Source organism: Hermetia illucens, chromosome 4, assembly GCF_905115235.1.
Source record: "Hermetia illucens chromosome 4, iHerIll2.2.curated.20191125, whole genome shotgun sequence".
Lineage (NCBI taxonomy): Eukaryota > Metazoa > Arthropoda > Insecta > Diptera > Stratiomyidae > Hermetia > Hermetia illucens.
In genome coordinates, this window is record NC_051852.1 from 49,293,343 (window position 1) to 49,317,581 (window position 24,239).

Consider the following 24,239-nt stretch of genomic DNA (forward strand, 5'->3'; position numbering starts at 1 on the left):
GAAACGATATCAGACCTTTAAATTGTGGCGAAATCAGGCCAATATACCAAAAGATCCATGGAAAGAACTATCCACATAACACTATACATCGCGGAAGAAGTAACGGCTCAAAACCAAAAAAAAAAAAACAAGTCGGGAAACCGGAAGCTTGACGCTTCAGGTATAAAAGGTTTTGTGTTTCCCTATGTGAGGAGCATAACGTAGAGATATTGAAATCGCTCAGTTCTGGGCAGGTCACTGCCACTGCCAGAACTGAGCGATTTAAATATCTGGAGGGGCAGGTTACTGCGTTTGCCAAAACTCAGCGATTTAAATATCTCGAGTCAATGCTACCAGCCAATGGAGAACTGCGTAATGAAATTGCTTCACGCATTAACGCAGCCTGGATGAAGTGGCATCCCCTGGTGTTCTTTGTGATCGACGTATCAGCGCACGTCCCAAATCTAAAATTTACTGCAACTCTCTATAGCTCTGAGTGTTGGTCAACTATAAAAGATAATGAACAGCGTCCTGCGTAATGGGGACGAAGATGTTGCATTGCACTGGTGGCGTGACACGTTTTGATCACGTCTGAAATGAGAATATCCCCGATCGATATGGGTTTGCACCTTTCGTGGAAAAACTGCGAGAGAGACGTTTTCGATGGTGTGGTCACGTAATTCACACTAATGAGAATTCACTTACCAATATTGGTCTGAACATCGAAGTCAATGGTAAGCAACCAAAAACCCGGGTGACTTAATACGCTGGATGGGAATTTAAAGGCCTCGCGATTACATCCTGATCAGGCATGTGATAAAATAAAATGGCGAAACCGATCATGACGAGCTGACCCCGCTTGTGAACGGGACAAAGGCTGAAGAAAAAGACAAAGATGTGAGGAGCGGCGAGTGCACGACAGCTCCGTGTCACATGACTAAAAAATTCAATGCCCCCTATTTTTTAGAAAGCGATTTAAATAAATCATTTGATGGAAACCCCTGTATTGATAATAGTCAACCTCGTACGCTTCACACTCTGAGTTTATTATTTACAAATGCCAAGAATGTAACCCACATCAAATGCACACAAATATGTGCATTTGTCCCATTAGCATGTAGCACGTAAAATATGCATATATTACGTGAAAATAGCTACTTTCAAGTGATATTGACATTCATAGTCTTGAATTTCCAGAGGAGCGACAGTTTTGATCTAGTATAACTTTGTTAGTAATAGTGCGATTTTCACCAAATTTGGCACGATCATGACCTAAACCGTAGCCTACATTGTTGCAAAATTCTGTGATTCTAGGGTAAACTCAGGGGGGGTTTTCCTGTCAATTACTAAAAATTACAGTAATGTACTATTATTAACTTTATTTGAACAGGTATCGGTATGGAGGTTATTTCGGAGCCTAGGCACCACATAGTGGCAGCCCCCTGATTTTTTTCAGATTTTACGGTTGAGTAGTTTCTGAGAATGGGTTCGTTAAAAAAATTACCACTTTCAACCCCCCGCACTCGCCATCTTTTCAGCAAAAGTCAAAACTAAGACCGGCTTCGAAGTACTAACCGAGACCTTTAATTTGATACCCCACATGACTATATTTGATGAAAAAAAAATTTACACTCCCCTTTTGCATGTATGGGGACCCCCCCCCCCTAAATTCGCCGTAAAAGGATGTAACTCACTATATGCGTGAGCGTTCACAGTTCCCACCTTTCTATCAAATTTAGTGTCAATCGCTATAACCGTTTCCGAGAAAAATGCGTGTGACGGACAGACAGTAAACCGATTTTAATAAGGTTTTGTGTTTACACAAAACCTTAAAAAAAAACGGACCTGCAAGGCACAAGAGATAATACTTTAAGGAGTGGCTACAGAATTGTAATATGACGACTGAAAAGTTGTCCAACTTCGCATATTCCCATGATCTTTCTCCTAATCTCTTCCTGAAATTTATCTATGAGTTATTCCTTCATCAAGAGAGGGGTGCTGACTGCCTCCAGAGCCATGTAATTTTCGACAGTGTTTTATCGCGAGAATAATTCTATGAGGTCTTTTTGGTACGAGAGAGTGAAAAAATGGAATGCAGCCTTGAAGGACTTCAATTTCTACCCCGAGGCCCTCGGAGATTCTTGTAATTTTACGCTGTCATTTTGAAAATTGCTTTTAGCCTCTCCAGAATGCTTACCCAGCACAAAATACTCAAGACGCACTACCTGTCGATACTGACACGTTTTCCTGAACTCATAGAAAAAAATTTGAAGCTTTCCTCCCCGATGACACGCAGAATGTTGATGTGATTCGAAATATTTTTCTGGAATGTTCCAGGATTATTTTGACTATTATCTTTGCAACATGCATATATGGTTGTCATTCACCCCTTGGTGTGGTATAGTGCCTCAACCACACCTACACGCCATTGTTCGCAGTTACCTTTCTGAGATGAACGCAATCTGCGATTAGCAATGCAATTGTCGCCGGTCTTTAACGTGCGATCTATCCATTGCCATTTCTTACTTCCGACCAAGTTCTTTATTTGAAATAGCATCAGACCATCGTACTTCGATGATACGACGCAGACAGGAGTTCACGAAGACTTACAGCCTTCCAGTGACAATTGTATAAACTTTCCTGTGCTACTCATATATCAACGCAAAAGGAACGCTAGAAGAGAACCGTCTTAACATGACCTTGGTGTTGAGATAACTGCATTTTCGAATTTTAGACAAGGTAGTGAAAGCGGCTCACAGATACACAAATTGGTCGACAACTTCGATAATCTGCCCATTATTGCAGATAGGGAGAGTGCGATGATCCATTAGCCTGAGAATCTTGGTTGTGTCGGTGTTTATCTTCATTCCAACTCTACAAATTCAGAGCCAGGCCAAGGTCCATGACCCGGTGAAAAAGCAAACAAATGTCATAAGCGTAGTCGTATTGGAGGAAGAATGTCATGTATCCATTGAATTCCTCCACATCCTTCGGACAAGGCAGCATGAATAAAAACTTCTGACAAGATGCAACTCTGGCGCACTCCGAATTAGACCTCAGAATCTTCTGAGATTTTACCCCGATGTAAAACGTGATATTTTTCGCCATCATATGTCGCTCTGATAATGACTATAAGTTTCTTCGGAATACCTCGCCTGCGTAGCACGCCAAATACACTCCCTGTTCACACTATCCCCCTGTGACTAGCCATTTCATCCATAAAAGAAGAAATTTTACCGGATGTGATACGATTAAGGCCAATAGTGAAGTGCTCTTTCCAACTCCTCAGTTACTCGCCATCGTGGATGAGGAGTCGACCGTCAATATCCTTCATAGGACCATCGGAAGATTTGCAACCACATGTAAGCTCTTTCGTAATTCGGTATACACTTCTGAAATCATTACATTCTGCTCCCCTGACCCGCGCAAAGTGAATTTCCTTTTGTCACGATGCACACTACATTCAACTTCCTGTCCGCGCCCGTCATCACCCGCAGCAGTCCATAGAGCATTCAACCCTTTCCGTAGTCAGACAGAAGCGTCACAACCTCTTCAGGACGTGGCCAACGACCTGTGTAATACCCTAGAAAAACATTTTTGGTGAGGGCCCCATGTTAATCGATACTCTCTGGCGTTTTACTCGGTATATCTGTCATCCAATCCGTAAGATAGTTCTCTCGCTGACACAGAGGGAGAGATGGATCATACAAACTGTCAATGTTGAACTTTGGGGTCGTAGCTCTCCAACCCTGCGAAAAGTCGCAGACGCAACACGCAAGCGGACATAAGCGACCATCAAATGGTGATCACTTTCGATGCCGACGTCAGCGGTTCTCTTGTTATGCATATCCAGCAACCACAACACAACTCCGAAATCTACTGCTAATGGCAAAGTGGTCAATCTGATCGCTCGTACGATGTTGGTCAGCTAACCTCAACTGATTTTATAGCAGGCTCTGTGCCCCAAAAAAATGCCAACATTGACCAACTTCCCACCGTTTCGTCACGGTCGCCAAGACCTTGCTTCCCCACCACGTGTTCGAGCGAGGTATTGTTTAAGCCCACCATCATGATCACAATGTCACACGCCTTTAGGAAAGTTGTTCTGAACTGCGTGTAGTTGCTCGTAGAAAGCTTCTCTACTATATCGAAAATCTCCATTGGTGTGGCTCTCAGATCAAGGGAGCGCGCCTTGCGGCAGCGATCAGAAACAATCCAAGACGGGGCTGTTGTCATTTCGTCTTTGGCGAAGATTCTACCCGAGATCTCTCTCTGATCATTTGTTGAGATTGGCCGTGCGGAGCTCGCAGCTTCGCCGACACATTCTTTCGCCCTCAGAGTGGTAGCTTCATCATCCAGATCCTGCTCCAAACTAAGAGCCTAGACTGGGGTGACTCATAGTAGAGTCTTAAGCTGCCCTTAACTTTAATTTCCTGAGAGGACTCGAGGCACATACTGCACGTCGATGCCCTCTTCCGCCTCTGTTATCAACCCCACAAAACTCCAACAGTGACTTGCAAAAAGACATGTAGTTGATAAGTTCCAGAATCCATTCTCTGGTCCAGGCAGTTCAAACTAGCGTTTTCAGCAGACATACAGTTGTTCTGGCAAATGATGATGGATCGACCGGCATCATAGATATTTCATTTGTGATAGGAACTGGTCTTAAATGAGCTTCTGTTCCGAATCGAGTTCCGAAGCTGCGATGCGTGATCTGCTTGATCACGACATAGAAAGGTAGCCTCCCTCAAAGTGCGTAGCGAATTACGCTTAGATTCGCAAGTTGGAGTTTAACGCAGCGCTTCTATTGTCCTTGATGTGTGTTCCGCACTTTCTTCAGTAGGGCCTGGCAAGCAGAGCACAACGACAAGGCATGCCCTTTCTCAGCGCCGCTGGCATTTTCAGAAGGGATCTGACTTTTTTTCAATCAGTAAAATCAGAACCATTTGTCTCTTTTAGGCGACATTCTTAGCCAAGCATTGCTAGATTCGCTCATTTGACATAAAATTCCTTTTGTTCAGACAACTCGCCCTGTGCATCGAAGCCTGAAACTCCAGGCAAATACTACTTACTCTACGGTAGAGCCCAAAAGATAAATTTGTCCTCAAGAGGATAGCAAGAGATTTGTTTCTGCAAACCTTTCAGTGTCGACGTCATCAACGAAGAAGGACACAATAAAGACTACCTCCTTTGATCGCGAAAGGTTTAAATAAGAAATTTATGGAGGACGAAAATTTAAAGAGGTCGATTAACCTCCCCAAAAGTGGTGCTTAGAGATTGACTCAGTTCTGAAATGTGTTTGAACTTGAGATTTCTCTAAAGTCCTGTCTAATTGGGTGATTAGAAAATTCTCGGGCACCTCTCGCCATAGACTTTTGAATAAGCACTGGATATAATAATAAATAACTCAAGATCTAGTGATAAGAAAGACAAGGGATTCACACTGCCCTTTCTGTGTAAGCTTATGAGGTCCTCTAAGTCGGTAGCGAAACACTTAGATAGATAACTTGAAGCATATCTGTAGCTAGTCGGCTGGTGGTTAATGTTGAAAGCACTACCTTCAGTGAGTGGTACCCTTGTTAGATCAGCCTCACATTAATAAGGAGCAAAGTGGATTACAAAACTTTGGAATTAGATGAAATTCCGAATGAACCTTGTAAGCTAGCTTGATTATTGGAGTTGGTTGCACATTGCTCATTGTTGCATGCTCCTTTCTCTTCATTTCAGGCTATCGATTTCACTAGTTCACCTAGTCTGAGATGCGCTACAAAGTACTACGCGATAAAACGCTCGACTTTCCAAATGCTTTCAGCTAGTAGGTGAAGGAGGTTAAATATATCTAAGCATTTGAATTTCATCCCCTACTTCATCAGTGCTAACAAGTCTTGTTAGCTTCATCAGTGGAACAAGTGGTTGCCGAAATATCGGTATTTGCAAAATAAAAATCAACACTAAAGAATAAGAAAAATAAGTTTTCTTTTTATTATTTCAAATATCTAAGCATGTTTCACTACTTGGAGTCCAAAGATCCGAGAACTCGCGTCGAGTGTTTGATGGTCCAAAACAAAACACTGTCATGGAAGAAGCTCCTCAAATGTACCAATTTTTATTTCCTCATGCAGAAATGATCAATCGTAAACGCTTCTGTAGGTGGCCTAGCAGTGGAAAGATACCCCGAAAAAGAGATCATTGGCATTATCAAACACTGATTTGCATATGATGCTGGAATTGGCGCAGAATAAAAATGCTTAATCAAAAAACGTAAAACGAACCAACACTCAGTTTCGATAAATGACTGTATGAATTGCCTACAGTCTATGCTTGTGTCATTAGAAAAACCTAAGTTCATGCTAAGATACCGCTTCCCGATATTGAAAAATTACCCAAAGAAGCAGGACTTAAAATGGACAGTGAAGAATCGAAGGCAAATCTAAAGTAGCTCTGGGACCTAAGTCCAAATTTCTAAATCAAATGCTATAGCTTGAGATATCTGACTAGCCTTGCCTAATGTGCAGCGCCCACTGAGTTTGGTAATTTGTTAAATCAGAAAATTAATAGCTCAATACAGATTTCTCTTAGTTTCGGAGAAAACAAAAGTGTCTTCCTGCTCAGAGAGGAAGTAAATTTTAGAAACCATAGTCAAATTAAAGACAGTGATGAATTGCCTAATTAGGATCGACTCAAAGATTAAAGAGGTGAGCCCGCTTCTGACTCATATAGAAAACACCGCTTTCAGGGAGTACATTGACAAGCGCCCTCAAAAAGGGAATATATGGTAAACGCCCATTATAGATATAGCGACTAGAAGCACGAGGAACCAGAGACTACTCTACCGTCTTGGTAGCAACGACATTGATGACCGCCATCTTTATACTTACGCAGGAGTCAAGGAACATATATAGATTTTATAAGTCTAATTCGGAACTTTCCAAACGAATTCAGAATTTTCCAAACTAATTTCAGAAATTTACAAATTAATTTCAGACTTTCAAATTCAAATTTTTCCATTTCCATTTCGGATTTTTTTTCAATATTCCACTATCAAGTCCTATACCAACTTTTTACCACTGGATAAGGATAGAGATGAGAACCGGTTTGAGAATATAAGGGTCCAATGACGGAATCATTTGCAATCACAAGTACACGATTTTATATCTAGAGGTCATAAAAAAAAAATTGCAGATTGAGGGAATTCCACCGAATATCATCGTCCATTAAGATAAATAATGATAGAAGATTGATGAGTAGCTCAAGTTTTTTTCAAAGAACTCGAGCCCGAGTGATAAAAATTTGATAGTAGAATATTGAAAAAAAACTCTGAAAAGGAAATGGAAAATCTGAATTTGAAATGAAAAATTCTGAAATTGACTTGGGAAAATCTGTAGTTTAGAAATTTCTGAAATTAGTTTGGAAAATTCTGAATCCGAGTTGCAAAACCTATATATTAACTTCACTCGTGAAATGAGTGACCATACTCTCAGCGGGTTGCTGCGGCCTTGTAGGAATGAATCAAGGGACGAGTACAGCATCCTGGTCTAGCTGTCGGTATGGCGAGAGGGAATTTAATAGTAGTCATACTGAATAGTGTGGGCTGGGTGAGAAACCAGGCACAAAACATTATGAGGCGGAAACAATAGAACTGAACTAAAGATAAAATAGTATTGGCTTCTTAAATCGCACATCACGGACTCTTTATGGAAACCATGGCTTGACCGGATTTAATTTATTGAACGTCTTGGGATTAGTGCCTTAAAGGTGGCCAAAAGATTTTAACCGACAATCTATACCTGACCAGGAATACCTTAGGTGCGGACGGGTGTCGTGTGGGAGGTGTGGCTTTAATGCGGCGGAGATTATTTCTCGCAGCAATCCCGAGTCTGTGAGACCCGATCTCCCGTCGAAGAACGGATCACTTGGGAATGTTGGGTTCTCCCCATATACCAGCTCCGCGGCGCTGGCAGCAAATTCCTCTCGGCGGGTTGTTCGTAGCCCCAGTAGGACGAGAGGCAAGACCTGAGTCCAGAACGGATTATCGCGAGCCGTAATGGCGGGTTTCAGTGTCCAGTGCCAACGCTCTAGCATCCCATTGGATTGCGGGTGCGTAGTTCGCTGGCGTTTGAATCCCAGGAGTTTGCCTAACTCCGAGAAAAGGGTGGACTCAAATTGCATTCCCTGGTCAGTGATGATCACTGCAGGGATGCCAAAGCGAGGGATCCACTCTCAGATAGAGGGCTTCGACACAAGATTCCGCCATAATGTCCTTCAGAGGTATTGCTTCAGGCCACCGTGCGAGTCTCGCAAAGGGCCTTTTCTTCTTTTCTTCTTCTGGTTCAGGAGTTGATGTCCTTATTCATGGATGGCCAGAAGTATTTCTCGGTGACTAACCGATTTGACGTCCTGATGCCTGGATGCGCTACGTCGTGAACCGCGAACACTTCCTTGCGAAACGTGGCCGGAATGTATGGCCGGGGTCCCTTTTCCCGAGTATTCACAATGAATGGCGTCTTGCGATAATGGAGACGAAGATGTTACGTTGGACTAGTGGCGCGACACGGTTTGATCACATCAGAAATGAGAATATCCGCGATCGTTATGGGGTTGCACCGATCGTGGATGGTATGGTCGCGCAATTCGTGCTAACGAGAATTCGCTTGCCAAGATTGGTCTGAACATCCAAGTCTATGGTAAACGACCAAAAGGGAGGCCACAACAACGGTGACTTGATACGCTGAATAGGGATTTAAAAGCCTCGAGATTGCACCTTGATCAGGCTTTCGATAGAGTTAAATGCGAAACCGATCACGACGAGCCGAACCCGCTTGTGAACGGGACAAAGGTTGAAGAAAAAGAAGAAGAACGTTTTGGGATCAGTGTCTTAAGTGTGCCAATGTGGCCAAAAGATTTTAACCGAGAATCTATACCTAACCAGGAATACTCCACTGTTCGAGTCAATAAGTTTTTGCCTGCTCCAAAAACAACATGGTGCTACCCCTTAATAACAACTTACCAATCTTGATTAGTAAAGAATCTTGAGTTTACCTGTAAAGATAAAAAAATATTGTCAGTAAAATGAAAGGTAAAGAACTTAATAATAATTTAAATCATTTAGTGGTTGATATAACTGGATATATCAGGCAAGTAATTTGATTCATTGACTCCTTATCGAAATAAGGACAACACATGCACATGACACACTCAAATCACTTAACATTCTCCTCCTGCCAGGTATCTGTTTGTTGTCCCACATCTCCGCATGATATAATTACTCGTCCCAAGTCAAGGGACAGGACTAATTTAATGACACTCAAATGACGACACAAGCATTTGCATAGACGAGTCGTAAATCTTTTGTTAAGAGGGCCGCTACCTGTACCCTGGTCGTTTCGCTGCCGACTGCCTGCCTGCCCTTCCTAATGTGCTCCACGTTGGCTGGTGTCTAGTCATTAGTCTATTTCCAAAGGTGAAATTACTAAATTACACACAATCTGCATACGGTACACATGTAGATTTATTTTCTTACTTTCTTTTGTGTCAACAGCGAATGTGTATCCATTTGTACGTGCTGGAATGCTTTCTGAATGTTCTTTTGGCAGCCTTGCGCCAAAGATAAATGTTGGAGAGATAAAGAAATACAATAAATCTGACGCTAAACGAACCAATTGAATATGGGGGCTAAGTAATAAGGAGCAGCAGTGGTGCAAAGCAGGCGGACTTTCGTGTGTATTTCAGGGTCGAAATCGGAATTTCGCTATGATCATGAAATTAATTCAGCTGTGATATCGTTGATAGAGTTGATCACGACATCGAGGCGTGAAATCGGGTGTGCTACTGAATTTTATGGTCGGGAATAGTCAGTAGGACCAGTGAGAGTCTTTCGAACCTCGAGTGTATCAACATCAAAATTGATATAATTCTCGAGATAATCCTATGGAAAGATAAACCTGTTTACTGACGAAGCAGATTTTCGCAACGGTCAGTCTGATATGAAAATTGTATAAATAATCTTCACTGATAGCAATCTTAATGGCTAATAGACTGGCTAACTGTGGCACATGCAAATGTTCTTAATCAGCTAATCGAATGGGTACAGGATGGGCATCTGCAGTTTTTAATTATATCGTCCTGAGGAAACGATTAGAAATCTTATTGACTAGAATGTGTTCCCAAATAAAGCGAGGTACACATATGAAATCATAAGACCATTTTGTCCATTGGATATATTGTCGATTTGCCAGTTCTTTGACCTAGCGACATTGTATAACAGTTCCATTGGATTCGTAAATAGGTAGTATCAATAGGTATCGCCAATTGCTTGCTGTAGTTCCACACTAGATTTCCTCAAGTGATTTAGGAAGATTAGACCCAATCCCGATACTTGAACCACACGCATGCCCTCGTTCACTCGGAAGTCTTTGACGCTTACTGATGCTATACATAGCGCTAAGTTAAACCCCTACCAACCAAGCTGCCCTAGAACTGGACACACCTTTCGCTATCGAAAACGAGCTATGATTTTTTCTGAAATATGCCCACGCTCCATGACAGTGGTAGTGAGGGTCCTTAGAATGCTCTTCTCCAACTTGAGTGGAGATTCCAACGATATAAATTGGATGGTGGGACTCTGGAGAGTACTCCTCTCCCTTTTGTGGCAATGTGATTTTATACTCTGGTAAACCAAATTGTAGCAGACGCGAATCCAGTGTCTAGTTCTCTGATGGTTACTGGAAGGCGGGCCCCTTTTGACCTGAGAACCCTTTTCTGACAGACTTCTGATGGCAAGACTCCAGTTCCGGTTGGATGTTTTCTACAAGCAATTACACACAGTTCAGAAGAAGTTTCCTAAAGATAACATTGTCAACGTGATGGGTGATCTGAATGGGAAGGTGGGCTCTGACAACACCTTGCTCAGATATGTGATGGGGAAACACAGTCTTAGCAACCGTAATGATAATGGTGGGAGGTTTGTGGATTCCCGCAAATTCCACAGCTTCGTCATTGGCATGTTGTTCGATCATAGGGACTGTCATGAGGTTAGTCCGGTTTTAACTGACCGCCACCGTACGAACAATCAGATCGACCACTTTGCGATCAGTGGTAGATTTAGGAAATGTCTCCTGGATGTGTATAACAAAAGAGGCGCTGACATCGGCCTTGAAAGGAATTACCATTTGATGGTCGTTTACGTTGAAAGCTTACGTGTTGTCTTCCACTCCTTGTAGAGTTGGGGAACTGCGACCTCCAAGTTCAACACCGACCGCTGGTATGATCCAACTGTCGCTCGACCGTGGGAGAGCTATGTTGCTGATTGGGCGGCAGGTATACTGAGTAACCTGCCTGACAATATCGACGAGCATTGGGCCGCCATCAAAAATGCCTATTTCTCGGGTGCCACACAGGTCGTTGGCTACGTCCAAAAAGGCTGAATGACTGCGAAATCGTGGAAGTGGATCGATGAACGGAAGGGTTTGAAAGCTCTATTGACCGTTCAGAATTTGCTATTGCGCCGATCATGGAAGCGGAAAATGTCGCAGAACGCAATGATTTCAGAAGTGTCTATCACATCACGAAAGAGCTTGCATGTGGTCGCAAACCTTTCGTGCGTCCTGTGAAGGACGTCCACGCTCGACTTCTCATCTACGATTACAAACGGGTTAAACCGCTGGGTTAGACGGTTATCCCACAGAGTTATTTATCGCTGCACCTGAAGTAATTGAAGATCTTGTATGGAAACCTTGGGAATCCGAGATCCTTCACAAAAGTGGGAAGAAGATGATGATCGCTAAGATTACAAAGGAGGGCATCGGTTTTGAGTGTGACAATTGGACAGGTATCTGCGTACTCCCTGCCGTTGCGAAGATAATGGCTAAGATTTCCTTGGAACGCATGAAAGAACACCTGAACACGATACGCGGAGTTTAAATCTTCTCTTCATGGATTTCAAGAAAGCTTTCGACATCGTGAACAGGGAATGTATCTGGAGGGCTCTACGTAGGAGCATTCCGGACAAACTTATCTTGCTTATTATCAAAGTGCGCAAAATATCACGGCAGTGGTATTTGCATCGTAATCTGACGTCGGATACCAGTCGACTCAGCTGTGAATGGGTACACCTCAATTACTCTGATGACATCTGCTTGTTTTCTCACCGGATCATGGACCTTGGCGAAATGGCTTTAGATTTGGAAAGAGAGGCAAGTAAAGTTGGATCGAAGGTAAATACTAACAAAACCCAATGTGCTCAATCTGACAGCTCATCACACTCTCCCTATCTGAATTTTTGAGCAAAGCACAGAATGCATCGATCAATTTGTATATCTACGAAAAGTGGTCTCTGTCGAGTGGGACCGTACAGAATGTTGCCCGACGCATTAACAGCGTCAGATCCGATTTCGCTACCTTGCCTAAAATTTGGAAATGCAGTTAACTCACCAAGATCAAGTTGACATTTTTCTGCGCTAGTATTCTTCTTGTATTGCTATATGAGGGTAGTATATGGAAAGTGACCCCATAGTCACTGAAATCTCAGAGCTTCGTAAACACCTGTTTCCGACATATCATCGGAGTACTCTAGCCTGAAACGATTTCAAACGGAAAACTGGTTTGGCGCACTGATCTACCAACCGAGGGTAGATCATTGAGTAAGAGCGACAATTACAATGCTGGCTACGCCATGCAGTGGAATCTACTTTCCAAAGGTGGCCTACAAGGACGCAGATGAGGAGTGCGGGCGCCTCAGAAAGTCTTCGGTCGAATTGAAGCGCATTTCACTGAACAGCGAACGATAGTGCGTAATTATCATTGACGAGCTATATCCCACAAGGGTGAATAACAACCACATATATTTGTTTGGCGAGAAAATAAGGTGCTTGGAATTATCCTCGTGAAGGTGCAGGCCAAGAATAATGAGGAGTCATTCAAGAGAAAAAACGCGAGTATTGAGGTTGCTGATCAAAACCCCTTTGCTGTCCTCTTCTCTATTTTGTTCTCGATGCTCACAGCGGATAATTCTTAACCCAAACCAATTGAAATCTTGTGTCCGGATAGCTGAGAGGTTAGAGCATAAGGCTGTCGTACGGAAAGTCGCGGTTCAAATCTCATTGGTGGCAGTGCAACTTGTATTATGATTTAACGTCGGATACCAGTCGACTCAGCTGTGAATGAGGACCTGAGTCAAATCAGGGTAATAATCTCGGGCAAGCGCAATGTTGACCACATTGCCTCTTACAGGGTACTGTAATCTTGTAGTGTACAGTTACGGTCTTGAATGAAATGCTCTAACACACTTCAAGGTTCTAATCCAATATGAATTGTTGCGCCAACGATTATTATTAATTGAAACCTTACGATATATAAATCATCTCATTGTATACACCGCCACTACAGTCAGACATAGTAAATGAGTTGATGAATTGAATGATGAATTTGAATTATTTGAACGAGCTATACCGATAATTCAAAAGTTCCAACTCACAAAAAATCGTAAGAAACAATTATCCTTAGTAGCGAAGTGACGAGGAACCGGACCTAAACGTTTATACTTATGGCATTCCCTCAAGGCATCCAGGCATTTGGCGTCACTGTAAATTCGAATCTTTCTCAAACCCTTTACAACAACAAATGACACCTTCAAATTATTATATCTACAATAAGCCCACTCCAATAAATGTATGGTCGGTATTCATCCCTTGATGAGGCATAGTACGTCAACGACACCTACGTCCTATCGTTTACAAGTCGTTGAAATGCGACAGGACTCAGTGTCTATCGGTGGCATTCCGATGCGCATGGTCAAAGGGTAGTATAGGTCCTAGGGCGAAACGTGGATTGGTACCCACGATGGAGCATAAAACCTGGGAAATGCCTGCTGAACTAACACCAACAGTTCTACTACCAAAACCTATCTCCACCTCCACGTGGTGACCGCTGGGAGCTCTCTCTTAACGAAAAGCTGCAGACGAAGAAGGATGAAGGCGAATCTCCCGCGCCTAAAAACGGGACAAATTGTACCAACTGGTCCTCCAGGTTGGAGTTGGGTAGTGCTGCATAAAGAGTAATGTTGCATTCTCAAAGAACGCGGGCACGCGCAAAGAGACTTATCACGAACTCCGTCGAGCGGAGAAGCGACTTCACAGACGGGAAAAGGAAGCCTGGGAGAACCAACAAGTCTGCGAATTAGAAAAGTACAGGGAGAAACCGCACCAGGCGCGCAAGCTTTACCAACAAGTCAGTAGGATGAAGCCTTATACACCTCGATCCTCATCCTGCCGAGACAAAGAGGGAAATCTGATTTCCTACAGAATGGGCATATTGGAGCAACGGCTTGAGTACTTTGATGAGCTACTGAACAACCAGAACATCGGCGAGTCGGAGGTCCCGCCAACTGAAAACGACGAACAAATACTGTCACCACCAAGTTTAGGAGAAACAGTCCGTGCAATTCATCGGCTAAAAAATCATAAGTCGCCAGGAATTGGTTAAAGATGGAGGCGACCAGTTACACCAAGTGGTTCATCAACTTGCGCTCAGGGTGTGGTACAGCGAATTAACGCGTGACGATTGGCATTGTCTGTCTCATACATAAGAAGGGAAATATCACGCAGTGCAGCAATTATAGAGATATCACGTTGCTGAATACCATCTTTAAGATATTCTCCGCTGTCTTGCTAGGCCGGATAGCCCCATACGCCCAGATCATTGGCCTATACCAAAGAGGCTTCACTTCAGGCAAATCAGCAACAGATCAGATTTTCTCTCTGCCGCAAGCGATAGAAAACCTGTTATGGACATCAGTTGCACTAGCTTTTCATCGTCTTTAGAGCCGCGTATGATAGCATAATACTGTACTGTACAACTGTACACGGCCAGGAAAGAATTCGGTATCCCGACGATATTGATGAGAGCGACTAGGCTAACACTGACCAATGTGCGAGACCAGATAAAAGCAGCAGGATCACTCTCAACACCATTCGACATCAATGACGGTCTACGACAAGGGGATACCCTATCATGCGAACTCTTTAATCTGGCCCTCGAGAAAGTGATCCGTGATGCTGAGGTAAATGCAAGGGGTACGATCCTCTTTAAATCTACCCAACTACTAGCCTGTGCTGACGATACAAACTGCTTTCATCCAGATCGAGCAGGCGGCGCGAGATCTTGGGCTGCACATCAATGAAGGTAAGACAAAATATATGGTGGCAACGTCAACATCGAAAACCAACCAACCAACAACATCAAACCGCACTGGTCAAACGGCAAGAATAAAGATAGGAGACTACAACTCTGAGACCGTTGATAATTTCTCCTATCTAGGGTCGAAAATCACAACCGATAACAGCTACGGCCATGAAATCGCACGGTTGTTGGCAGCCAACATAGCGTATTTCACCTCACAAAAACTGTTCCGCTCGAAACGTCTCATCATAGGGTCAAAGCTCTTACTGTGCAAGGCAATGATCTTGCCAGTTCTCATGTATTCCTTGGAGACTTGGGTTCTTAGCAAGAAAAATTGCAAACTTTTGGAACTATAACGACGAAATCTATGAGCAATACCATACCGTCAGCTTGTGGATAAAGTCCGACTCAATAGGTTGCGGTGGGTGGGTCACCTAATCCGTACGGATGAGGATGATCCCGCCCGGAAAGTCTATAAGGGCAATCTATGGTAGAAAAAGAAGACGAGGCAGACCCTGCCTAAGATGGAGCGATGGCGTAGGTCAGGACGCCAGACAGCTTTTAGGGATATCGAATTGATGGACCTCGAGGCAAAACCGGGATGTCTGGAGTTCCTTATTAAGGCAGGCCTACACCTGATACCGGTTGTTGCGCCGCTGATAATGATGATGATGATTTGCATCGATCTGGCTACCGAATCTCCTAAATGCATTCAACGTCCGAAGCACGTAACGTTCTATTGCTAACATTTCAAAACGAATTAAATCTAGCAAAGTTCGCCCAGTTGTCAAGGATGACTACGTCCAAACATAGCAGCCTAATGGTCGCTCTGTAACATACAAGTTGGCAACAGATCAGCAACATGAGCGCTGTTTGATTTAATTCGAGCTTAATAGCTGTGTCTAGGCTTATTTAAGGTTGTGCTGAAAACAAAACCTGATTAATATCGATTCACTGTCTGTCTGTCTGTCACGAATTTTTCTCAGAAACTACTGTATCGATTGATACGAAGGTGGCAAGGTAGCAACTCTGAACACATGTGGCGTACATTGCTACACGTTGAACTTAAGCGAGAGTCCCCAGAGGAGTGCAAAATTTGTTTTCACAGAACATAGCTTTGTGGGGTATCCAATGAAAGGTATCGTTTAGTACTTTCCGAGACAGATATTAGTTTTGACATTGGTTGCAAAGAGAAGGAGTTCAGGGGTCCGAAATGAGTCCTTTATTTTAAGGACCCGCTCTCAGAAACTACTCAATTGAAAAATCCGAAAAAAAGCATGGTAGGATGGTAGCATCGGCATATTGTCCCAAGACTCATTCTCCTCCAAATGCCCAGTAAGTTCTGGATAGTATCCATGACTTTGTTTCTCCTAAAAATTCTTCAAAGTTTTCAAAGTGACGATGTTTTTTATTTTACGGAGAAAGAAATCAGAAGGACTAAGGGCCAGAGCCTTGTCTATCTTGTGCCGTTGTCAAAACCCTAACAATACCTTAGGATCTGTCTATATCAAATCACTTTACACCATGGAGAAGTGTCCCAAAGCTGAGAATCGCTCATATTCCATCGCAGTCACCTCAATTTGATGTTATTGAATTTCAGACTATCAAATGCACTGCAAACCATCATCGACGTAACTTTCATGCGAAGACTGTGAACGTAAGACCTGCCGGGCATAGAGCACATGAATAGTCGGAATCTTGGGTGTATACATGCGTCATCCGGGCTGAATAGCTCGTGCTCGTCCAGGCACATTGCGATAACGTTCACGTAGTGTATTACCGACCCCGATGTACACAACATAGGGTCCATTATAAACAAAGCGGTTGGCAGAGGAGAGCACACACGTTGTCGGCGAGAGCGAATTTCCGATAGGAACCTCAGTCCCTCAACTAGTCATTCTCGGCGGCCAAGTGTAATTATAGCATAAAATCGCAGGCGCGGTCACTTTCCCATCCTCATATGCCCGGCCAGGCGAGAGTGACAAGTCAATAAGAATACCAACACCGTCGAAGCAAGTCTGCCGAGCAGGGGCCGTTTTTCGGGAACCTCTGGAACCGATATGAGAAACTTTCTGTGGATTAGCCGGGATAATTGCAGGATTAGAATGTCAATAGGCGGACTAATGACCCGATGAATTGGGAAATTCACAGTCCCATTTGGAAGTAAGTTTTGCGACAGCCAGGAATGACCTGGAATTCGAAAGAGTCGCGCAATGCAATGTTGCCGGGAAAATGTGGCAACGCAGAGACTGAACGTGGTGTGTGATATCACAAATAAACACGACGGCGATGACGATGAAAACAACTACGGCAACGGCTGGTTACATTTCCGTTCTCCGTACTAACTCTCTGGCATGGTACGCTCGTGCCATGGCTACACTAGATCTCTTTGAACTAGAAGAAATGAAAAGCCGAGGAGAGACTTTAGTACTGTTGTAGATTTTCCATGGAAGTTAGATAAGAGGCTCCCAAATAAGAATTCCCGGAATTGTCTAGTTTCAAAGTTGGATTGTGATACTATATCTGGTTTCATTGGTGTTTCATTCAAAACAAATGGGGGGATGAATTCCAGAAAAGGGTACACTCACCAGAAAAGTCCATATCCTTATCTTAACCGTAAATTTGAGTGCCAATAATATATGGAAGACAGTGCAATGTCAAGGGCAGAAACAGGATAATTCCTTACAAATTTGCCTCCGCTGCATGGCAGCCTGATCTTATGGTATCCTTGAGTAGACATTGCTACACATCACAGACATAAACTTCTTCCAATTTGAGATAATGAGCATAATCAAGAATGGCAGGTTGGCTATTTCAATCTTTCTTGAATATTATTAAAAAATAATTTCACTTAGAACATTAAAAAAAATCCAAAAAATGGTTGACGAGATTCTTTAAGATTCAAATAAAATAAATCGAGAAACCGGAAGCTTGACGCTTCCGGTATAAAAGGCATTGTTTCCCTATGTGAGGAGCATACCGCAGTTCTCCATTGACTGATAGCATTGACTCGAGATATTTAAATCGCTCAGTGCTGTCAGCTGCAGTAACCTGTCCAGAACTGAGCGAATTACTCGCCCACTTTACAATTCACGGAAAGTACTAATCGAGACCTTTCATTTGATACCCTACACGACTATATCTGGTGAATTTTTTGTTAAATCCCTCTTTTCCATGTATGGGGAGCTCCCCTTTAAACTCCACCTAAATTTATGTCACTCGCTGTATGCATGGGATTTCATAGTTCCCATCTATCCACCAAATTTCGTTCGGATCAGTTTAGCTTGGGGCGAGAAAGGTAAGGCTAGGTATCGAGAGATTGTTAATGAATACAAAAATGGACGCCTGGAGAACCAATAGAGGCTTGTCCTAGTGTCTGTAATCAACCTCAGGAAGTGGTCGATCATTCAAGCAAAAACAGAATCTGCAAGGGTACTGAAACCGAGCAACTTTCGCCAAAAACCCCAACATCGAATATTCAACAGTACACACTCATCGAACTTTTTCAATTGGAGAGGATAACTTACAGGTGCAGCTGGTAGTTGCCCGAGGCATGGAGTAGTGTGGAAACCAAGCTGTCAAAAATGGTCATCGAATACCACCTTAATATTGCGTCAGACCAGGAAAGGCCTATCCCATAGTTTGGTTCCAATCCACGAGCTCTGGAGTACCACGTCGAAGCATCCGTAACTGCAGTCTTGGGATTTTTTCAGCACATATGTCAACAAAATCAGCGACGCCGCGATACCAGGCAGAATATTAGCTGCTGGATTCCGGTCCAGAAATATGAATATCTCTTCAGAATAGTGCAGTGTTACGCATCTATGGAAACAGAGGAGGCAAAGGCAGCAACTGCATGCAATGCAGGAGCAACTTCCTAGAGGTGCCGTCGCGATCGGTGGACGTGATGAGACTTTGCTCGGAGATATGGTGGGAAAACACAATCTATCGTAATGATAATGGTAAGAGATTGGTAGGTTTCTGAAGCATCCACCGCCTCATCATTGGGAGCCCACTCTTCAAGCACAAAGTCTACCATAAAGTTGATTGGGTTCATTACAATTAACGGTACACTGGCTTTCAACCAGATCGTCACTGATTGCCTCCACTTGCGTATTTTGGGATCGCATGTTCAAGGTTTTATCATTGACATTGTCAGGGAGGTAGAAGCTACCGCATATAGTAATGAGTCCAATATCATACAGAGATAGGAGCATTTCACCAGGATTCTCAACTGTATAACATCTGGCCATTAAATGGCAAGCCACCGTAACATATGAATACGGACCGCTAACGCAAATAAAATTGAAATTACTTCGGCTATCAATGCTTTCAAGCAAGATAAACCCGCCGAGATTGATGGTCTCTTGAGAAACTATTCCTGCCTGTTGTTTCTGCAGAGTTGCTACTTTCACTCATCTGGAAATCCTAGGAATTTGAGGTCTTTCCCAAAGAGTTGAGATGGTCATTGGAATTCCGAAGAAGGACTCCAGACTTGTATGCGACAATTAGAAGAGTGTTTGCATATTGTCTGTTAACGCGAAGATATAAGCTGCCATTATCTTGGTATCATTAAAAACCCTTCGGAAGTTTGATCAATAGAAAGCAAGTTGGTTTCCGTTCTGGATTCTTCTACGTCCACCATATTAATATCATTATGGTGGAGCAGTGTACGGAGTTTGGATCATCGCTCCACCTGATCTCAACGATTTCGAGAAAGCGTTCGACAACGTCAACAGAGAGTGCACCTGGAATGGTCTATGCACTAGAACGTCATATAATAGCCCAAAATATCACGAGTCACGAGCTGGATAGAGTTTTATAGAAGCTTGAAGTACAAACCAGAATCCGGCAGGGATCCATCTTGTCACCAATATTTTTTCTTCTCACTAGCGCTGACGTCTCTTATGCTACCTATTCAGAGAACGAGCAGAATCGGACAGAAACCAAGAAGAAGAAACCAGCAAAGTGAAGATTCCTCAGTCTGACTGATCATCGCATTCTTCTTATCTAATTTAATAGGCAAAACATTGAAGGGATCTAACACTTTGAAAATCAAGGTAGCATTGTTTCTACCAACGCCACCACCGAATTTGATGCCGCTTCTACTGTTAGACCAAAATCTGGAAGTGGAACTACTTCAGTACCGACAATCATATCCGAAATGAGGATATCCGCACCGATCCTGGAAGAATTGCGCTAACGAGAACTCACTCGTTAAGATTGGTCTGAACATCGAAATCGATGGTAAGCGGCCAAAAACCCGGTCGAAACAACGGTGAATTCATATGCTGCATAAAGATTTGAAAGACTCGCGATGGCATCCAGATCAGGCTTTTGATAAAACAAAACGGCGCAACCGATCATGACGATTCGACCTCGCTTTTGAACGGGACAAATTATATTGCCAACCATGAGCTAGTGAAAGCCCGGCGATGTGCTAGAAATGTATGTCCCACTGACGGATACAAATTGGGTTGCGATATTAGAGCGGGAATTTTCAGAAAAACAACATATCGGGATCGTAATTTTCTAGAATTTTGTGTCCGGATAATTGATAGTTAGAGCTATTTTACGGGAGGTCGCAGTTCAAATCTCACTGGTGACAGTGATATTTGTATCGTGAGTTAACGTTGAATACCAGTCGACTCAGCTGTGAATGAGTACCTGAGTCAAATCAGGGTAATAATCTCAAGCGAGCGGAATGCCGACCGCATTACCTCGTACCGGCTGTCCTGTAGTGTACCATTACGGTCTTAAATGAAGTGCTCTAACACACTTCAAGGCCTTGATTCAATTGGATTGTTGCGCCAACGATTATTATTATAATCTTCTAGAATTGACTAATGTATTCCAGGCGGAGATATTGGCGATATGGGAAATTTGTCGTTGGTTGACGAGTTACCCGTTGCCCCAGCGGCTAATAGTTAATCTGCAATCAAAGCCAGCGATTAAATTTTCCAAACTCGTAAACTGGAGCAGGGAATCAACAATTTAGGCGATTTGCCCAAAGTCCTCTCCTCTGCGCCTCCGCATATACGAATATAGAAGTAAATGAACTAACTGCTGAACTAGCTATGCAAAGTTCGACTTTTAGTAGTCCTTCGATGAATACAGTCTGCCACTTGTTGGCTAATGTGAAGAGTGATATCTATTCGCCCTACTTGAGTGTTACAGACTTCTACCCTAACTAAGCGGAGAAATCGCGACATATGAGCGTATAAGCCGGAAACGCATGAACGCTTACATGATCACGGCGGTCTGCATAAGCCACAGAACAATAGGGAGCCATACCTGTAAAGTCCACACCTTATAAACTAACTAGAACCAGGAAACGCACAATATGATAAGGTCATTTAGTAACCTCTTGGAAATTTTTCAACTGTAAGGTTCGGTAGTGTTTGAGTTTTGTGATCTCCACGGATTGGATCTCGAAATCCAGTGAATTTCGATCCTTATCCTATTATCATCTACTCCGTCAGGATCTTGGGAATGATGGTATCAAAACGGGCAAACCAGCCAAAAATCTGTGACAATTATCATAATTAAATATTCTCGCCGAAAAAAATTAATCCTCGATCAAATGTAGTCAAAATTGTACAACAAACTGAAAAGGGGAGTTCAGGTTGATAAGCCGTAAACGAATCACGTATCGTTTGCTTGCCAACTCGGATCCTTCTACGCTTGATCCTGATGAAAATTCAGGACGGATTATAACTTCACCTGATACTGCATTTTGTATTTCTGGTGAAATTTTCTAAATTTCCATCCTTCCTTGACAGAAATTAGACGCCTCTGTCCCAGGTCAATCCAACTAAAATATCACCCCAGGTGGGGGAGATAGTAAAAAATTTAACCTATAGATTTAAAACTATAGTAGGAGGAGGAGTCCAATGGACCAAGCTATAGCGTATCATAAAACTAGATAGTCTCCGAACCTGAGATTAGAAGTTAAGCTCCGCGAAAAACAGCACCAACAATTTTTGCGTTGCGCGTACTACATATACCACTCGATGCGGTAGATGATGCCAATAGAAGCGTAGGTGTGAAGGGTGCAATTATCAAGGAAAATTGAAAGTTTTAGCAAAGGAAGCTTAAAAGAATGGGTATGTCCACATAGAAGTTCTTAAAGAAGAAAGATCAGATGAATTCACTTCGAACTTTTTGAAGGGAAGACAATCCAGTATTAAGAAAAATTGTACAAAGTCAGAAGAAGTGCACAGTACGAAACCAGACCTTCTGATGGCCCGATTGGTGACATCAAGGAAGTGATTGTCAAAGTGATGTTTATCACCAAAAGCTACCCTAAGCTCTTGGCTTAGCTCTGATATGATAAAGGGTGTTTACTAGAAGAGTAGGAAAACAGAATGGGCGAGGATTTAAGCGAATAAAGTCTGAATAGCATTTCCTAGCAATTTAGTGAATGTGCACTAAAAAAACGCACCGGTGGGCCAGAGCGTCTAAATTCTGCCTCATGGGGAAGCTACAGAGAAAACGCGCTTATCGCAAATGAAGAGAGAGGGACGGTCTCTAATAAAGGAAAAAAATAGTAGTGGACTCAGAATGACAGACAGACCCCTCTGGTATACCAGGGAAATCGGAAAATAAACGGGATATGAGCCCGCAAAAGAAACTTCAGAACCAGCTTGAGAAGTAAGAGACGAACCATGTAATAAGTGACAGAGGAATGCTAAGTTAAGTGAATTTCGACAGGAGAATCGAGTAATTAAGACATGACTTAGAGAAGTCGGTGCGTATAACGTGCATTTACTGCCGAAAATCAGACATTTAGCTACAAAGTTGATAAAGTCTAGTAGGTTGGTAGCACTAGACCGAAGTTTATCTGTAAGGTGGCTGTCATGCATGAAATAACTCTCAAGAATCCTTAAACAGGAGGGGCCCCAAATTGGACAATATTTCTCAATGAAATTACAACCTGTCCTTTTGTGTATAATGAGTCTCTTTCCACAGACTATAACAAGTCGGGAAACTGGAAGCTAGACGCTTCAGGTATGAAAGGTTTTGTGTATTTCTTTTATAAAGAGATTTGAGTATGCATTTGTCCCATTAGCATGTTGCACGTAAACTATGCATATATTATGTGAAAATAGCCACTTTCAAGTGATATTGACATTCATAGTGTTGAATTTGCAGAGGAGTGACAGTTTTGACCTAGTGGAACTTTGTTAGCAATAGTGCGATTTTCACCAAATTTGCCAGGATCATGCTCCATACTGTAGCCTGCATTGTTGCAAAATTTTGTGATTTTAGGGTGAACTTAAGGTGGGTTTTGCTGTCAATTACTGAAAATTATAGTAATATACTATTATTAACTTTATTTGAACAGGTATCGGTATGGAGTGTATTTCGGAGCCTAAGCACCATATAGTGGCAGCCCCATGACTTTTTTCAGATTTTTCAGTTGAGTAGTTTCTGAGCATGGGTTCGTTAAAAAAATGATTACTTTCGACCCCCCGCACTCCCCACCTTTTCAACAAAAGTCAAAACTAAGACCGCCTTCGAAAAGTACTAATTGATACCTTTAATTTGATACCCCACATGACTATATTTGAAGAAAAAAAAGTGTACATCCCCCTTTGGCATGTATGGGAACCCCTCCCTCCCTAAATTTGTCGTAAAAGGATGTAACTCACTATATACATGAGCGTTCACAGTTCCCACCTTTCTACAAAATTTGGTGTCAATCGCTATAACCGTCTCCGAGAAGAATGCGTGTGACGGACAGACAAACAGACAGTAAACCGATTTTAATAAGGTTTTGTGTTTACACAAAACCTTAAAATGCCAAACTTCGAAGCTTTTGTTTAAAATTATGTAGAGATAGAGGGAAACGTATGACTTTTTTTTACCAAAAAGGGGTTAGGAAAACAATCGGAACCGGATCCAACATTAGTGTCAAGATGGTTAGTGGGATACTTGACTACGGAAAGGGGATATTGTAATAAATGTGGGGTAGGCTGCACACGTTCGAGGGAGGAAAGGAAAACAAAAGTTACACACTGAGGAAAAAAATTTCAGAGTAAATCACACGATCATTGAGGCGAGAGCAAAGGACCTTACCAACT

The 24,239-nt window shown here is 42.7% G+C and overlaps 1 protein-coding gene across 5 annotated transcripts in view; it reads right to left on the minus strand.

The window, feature by feature from the left end:
• The window catches only part of LOC119653720 (mucin-17), a 238,151-nt gene that overhangs the window by 172,654 nt on the left and 41,258 nt on the right, over positions 1-24,239 (minus strand). For 4 of the 5 annotated variants that reach the window (XM_038058617.1, XM_038058621.1, XM_038058625.1 and 1 more), the window contains exon 2: positions 8,987-9,018. The exons of the other annotated variant lie outside the window; for it this stretch is intronic. The gene's annotated coding sequence lies outside the window, so the exon portion shown is untranslated. The remainder of the gene's footprint in view (positions 1-8,986; positions 9,019-24,239) is intronic. 5 annotated transcript variants of the gene reach the window in all.